We start from the raw sequence: 4891 nt of genomic DNA, 5'->3' as shown, positions 1-4891 counted from the left end.
AGACAGCCTGTCTCCTCCAACCCTGTTCTTTCTGATTTGTCTATTTCTTGTCACCTGAATATGTTTTGGACACTTTGCTGCCTCATCTAAAGGACTTAGCACCTACTCCATCTGTCTAAATCCTAACCATCCTTCAAGGCCCCTTCAGTGGCTCCATTTGACACCCCCCCCCCCCATGAGCTTGCCACCTCTTTGTTCCCATAGCACTCTTTCCCTATGCTATTTATGATAGATTGGATTCTTGGTCCCTATGATTCGCAGCCCTTTCTTGTGGAAGGATTACACGTCACCCTCATAACTTGACGGGGCCACTAAAATGTGAGAAGTGACATGTGTCCCATCCAAGCGGAGCTTTGAGAGTGATCTTGTAGCTCTCCCATTGCACTTTATTCTCTGTCATAAGAGTGGCATCTCCTTAGAGAGAGGCTGTCCCTCCAACCTGGGTCCTGGAAAGACGAAGATCTGTGGAGTCCACGGTCGATCTTTAGTTCAGCCATCAAGAGAATGAAAAATAAACCTTTGTTATCGGCCACTGATTTAAAGTTGACATTACTGTAGCAAAACCTAACATAAGCTGACTAAGGCACCACTCACTTACAGTTTTCATGTGCTATTTGGTATTATTATTTATCTTTAAATAAATATATCCTGTGTTCCCAAGGTGTTTTCCAACACCAGCAGCCAATTTTCTGCTGGCATCCAACTGGGTGCCCAACAATTCAATCCAATCTGTAACCTAGCATTAGCACAGACACCACAGGGTAAGGGCTCAGTCCCAAAAAGGCTGCCTTCCTTCTTCAGATGTCACTTGCAAGTAGTAAGGCCCCACCCTTACGTCTAATTTGGCTACAAACTGGGGTTCCCGTGACCCACTTCTCAGGTTCCATAATCTGCTAGAACCATTCATAGATTTCAGGGAAACACACTTATTGGTTTACTCGAAAGGATATTATAAAGGATAAAAAATAAGCAGCCAGATGAGGAGGTACATAGAGCAAGGTCCAGGAAGGTCCTGAGTGCAGGACTGTCTATCTGTGTGGGGCTGGAATATGCCACCCTCCGGGCACGTGAATGCATCTACTAACCCAGAAGCTCATCAAATTTCTTCTTTTCGGAGGTTTTCTAGAAACTTAATCTCCAGCTGCTCCTTCCTGGAACTCATTGAGTGAGGCTGGAAGATCAACCCTATTCTGAGGCTAACATAAATCTCCTGGCTAGCATAAAACAAAAGGGACCCTCTAAAACTAAAGGGACTCACTTTGAGTAACAAAAGACACTGAGCACTCAGGAAATTCCAAGGATTTTAGGGACTCCATGGCAGGAATTAAGGGCAAAGACCAAATATATTCTTTATCATATCATCTTTGGAATCAGAGGCACCTGAGTCACCCAGTCAGTTAAGCGTCTGACTTTGGCTCCAGTCGTGATCCCTTGGTTTGTGAGTTTAAAGCCCAGCATTGGGCTCTGTGCTGACAGCTCAGAGCCTGGAGCCTGCTTTGGATTCTGTGTCTCCCTCTCTCTCTCTCTGCCCTTCCCCCACCTCAAAAATAAATAAACATTAAAAAAAAAAAAAAAGCCCAGAACCTTTGGAAACAGAAATCATGGCTTACACCCACAATAGTTCCCAGCCCCAGACGGTGCAAAATAGTAGCTGCCCAGTAAATGTGAGTGGATGGTAAGGATGATTTTCAATAAACTTGAAAAAGAGACAAATTAAAGCAGACCTGTTCACCCAAAGTTGAGACTAGACCACCATACTATTTTTTTTAACACGAAAAGTGTAGACGCTTAATAGCATGGGGGTATCTCAGTAGGAACAACACCCAGCAGACAGAGATTTCAGAAATTTAGTTATTGTCTTCAGTAACCTCCCCAGATTGTTAGCAAAAAGCCATGGGCTTGGGAAAATGGGAGCTTGGTAAATTCTGGCAAATCGATTGACCTGAAGAAGACCGCATGAGAACAGAGTCATCTAAATGTCTTCAATAGTGAGTCCAAATGACCAGAAGCCCATATGTATGCGAGCAGCCTGCATTTTAAACTGAAGAAAAGCCTGTCAGATACACACACACACACACACACACACACACACGGATTTTCAGCAATGATACAAAACCAGCCATGTATTACTATATTTAGACCTAAAACATCTCCTTCAATTCAGACTATGTAAGAATATTCCCGATGGAGACTCTTGGCATTGAATTTAACAAAGTCAAGGACAAGAAGGTATTGTCACAGAGGGAGGTGGGCACCAAACAAGGGCCAGACTTTGATCACGTGGCCAAAATACTGGGGCACCAATACCGTGTCTTTGTAGTGAGTTAATTAGGTGAAATATTTTGTGCGAAAATTTTTCAGAGAGGGTATATTCTAAGGATAGATAGGCACTAGGTCATCATGCTGTGAACTGAGGTTCCATTTTATATTCAACTCTACATCCTTCGTGAACAGGTATATATACACACAGACACACACCTACCTACACACTCCAACACCTACCTCCTAGATAGCACACAGTAAATGCCCAGCAAACGTTTTTAAGTGAATACCTGAAAAGCTGAATTTACGATCAAACGTCAACCCTTTGCTGCCTACACGTGCCAAACTGATAGCACCATGCACTTAAAAATGAAAACATGGGGCGCCTGGGTGGCGCAGTCGGTTAAGCGTCCGACTTCAGCCAGGTCACGATCTCGCGGTCCGGGAGTTCGAGCCCCGCGTCGGGCTCTGGGCTGATGGCTCGGAGCCTGGAGCCTGTTTCCGATTCTGTGTCTCCCTCTCTCTCTGCCCCTCCCTCGTTCATGCTCTGTCTCTCTCTGTCCCAAAAATAAATAAACGTTGAAAAAAAAAATTAAAAAAAAAAAAAATGAAAACATATCTGGAAGCTTGGGATGCGGAAGCGAGGACCAAGGACCTATTATGTGGCGGGCCCCTTACAACCTATTGTTCGTATGTGGAAACTGAGGCTCAGAGAGATAAGTCACATAACTAGCGTTAAGATAAATTTCTAGGCCCAAGTTGGATCTGCTCCTGACCAGGGTGTACCATCAACAAATCAAAATTCAGATCACTTTCATGTCCCTATAAGTGATCCACTTGACCAGAAATACGTGAGTTGGCTAGTCCCCCAAAGCAAAGCCAACTCAGGCTCTGTACTTATTTCCTTGTTCCTTCTCATTCCAATCAAGGTTGCCTAAGTAGCCCCAGCCAATCAGATATTTTCTGTTTTTCTCTTCCCTGTTCTTTATTATTTATTTTATAAATGCTTCCTGCCTTCTTCTCTGTTTTGCCGTTCTTGAATGGGGACTATCAGTTCCATGAAGTGTTAAATAGTTTATTCATATCACTTAAATTCTGTTCTCTCTCTCTCTCTTTCTTTTGATTTTAGACAGAGAATCACACTCAGTGTGGAGCCCCACATGGGGCCGCATCCCACGACCATGAGATCAGGACCTGAGCCAAAATCAAGAGTCGGATGTTTAACTGACCGAGGCACCCAGGTGCCCTCTTAAACTGTCTTCTTTAACCATTTTTTAAACACCGGGAAGAGGCAGAGTCCAGCCTTGAACTTAGAGATTTGTATTTTTCTATTCTATCACAGGCTCTTAACCTAGGGAGCCTCGGACACCCACAGACAGCACACGGGAAGCGTTTATGAGGTGCGGATCCATATTTTTCATCAGATTCTCAAGGTGGGCCATGGCCTCCAGAAGGCTAAGGTGTGGGCCTGGGGGGAGCCTGCAGTGGCTGGGCTGGTACAACGGGCATGAAGGAGCGGCCAGAGCAGAACTGAGGGAGGATGCATGTTGCCCACTCACCCAGTTTCAACACCACTCTGAACCGATGTCCCAACCCCACGGGGGTTACCAGTGTCCTGTTCCCAGAGACATCGGGTGACAAATGATCTGGTCCGAGTCCCATACGCTCCTTGTGGTATTTTTAGACACATTCTGTTCACTGAGAGAAACTTCAAATACTGCTGGGTGTCACGGGCCCGCGACATGACTGTTCCTTGGGTGGGGTGGAAGGGTGAGAGAGACCCCAGGGACGGGGGCTGGGCTCCCCCGGGCACTCAAGCACATGATGAGGGAGCAGCATTGTGACCTCAGAGGAGAGGGAAGCCAGTGAGCTCAGGTTCTAGGAATGGACTAGAAACAACCCCTGATGAATCACATACTCAATCCAATTTTCCTCTAGACTTCTAGCCACAGGCCTTCCTGAGAATAAGTAGAATGGAGATTCGAGACACTTTTTATTTATGTCACAAGGATGAGCAGAGTACTCACTGCTACCACCAGGCACGGTGAGGGGGAGTCTCACGTAGACGTAGAGTGTGAAGAAGGCACCTCCTATCTGCGTGTGCATTACACGAACAAGTAAGCACAATGAATGTGACAAGTTCTGTGCCAGAACCATCAGACAGAGCTGTGGGACCACCTCCGGAGGAAACAGCAGTTACACCTTGGAGAAGGAGAAGCAGTGCTATTGGTGGTGACATACCGGTTCAATGGAATAAACACGTATCGAGTACCAGGCATTGTCTTGGGATGAGGGGAGGAGATGTCTAGACACACAACGTCTGCTGTCAGGGAGCTCAAAGCCAGGTCCACAGACCTAGAAGCACAGAAATGACAACCTATCACAAACAGGCAGTGCAACTTAAATGGCAGCCTAGCACAACTCTGGGGATAACAAGGTGTGTGGTGTGTGTGTGTGTGTGTGTGTGTGTGTGTGTGTGTCTGCGTATCTGTGTGTGTCTGTGTCCTGGAGAAAGGGATGCCTGAGTTAGGTTTTGGATGATAAATAAGAATTTATGGGGTTGCAGATACAAAAAGCATAGCTACAAAGGCTTTCCAAAGAGAATCGTAAGTAATAGCACTTATAGAAT

The 4891-nt window shown here is 45.7% G+C and overlaps 1 long non-coding RNA gene across 1 annotated transcript; it reads right to left on the bottom strand.

Annotated features, from left to right (window-relative positions):
* Positions 1–365: 365 nt before the first annotated feature.
* Positions 366–4086, bottom strand: LOC147581480 (uncharacterized). Its single transcript, XR_015249960.1, has 2 exons — positions 3822–4086; positions 366–482 (listed from the first exon to the last, which is right to left on the bottom strand). It is a non-coding gene; the product is annotated as an uncharacterized LOC147581480 (long non-coding RNA).
* Between the last annotated feature and the right edge of the window lie 805 nt (positions 4087–4891).

The sequence above is a fragment of the Puma concolor genome, chromosome B1, assembly GCF_028749965.1.
Source record: "Puma concolor isolate L17-30 chromosome B1, mPumCon1.1.hap2, whole genome shotgun sequence".
NCBI classification, from domain to species: domain Eukaryota; kingdom Metazoa; phylum Chordata; class Mammalia; order Carnivora; family Felidae; genus Puma; species Puma concolor.
The sequence above is the reverse complement of the archived record's forward strand: the minus strand, read 5'-3'. Positions and strand labels throughout refer to the sequence as shown.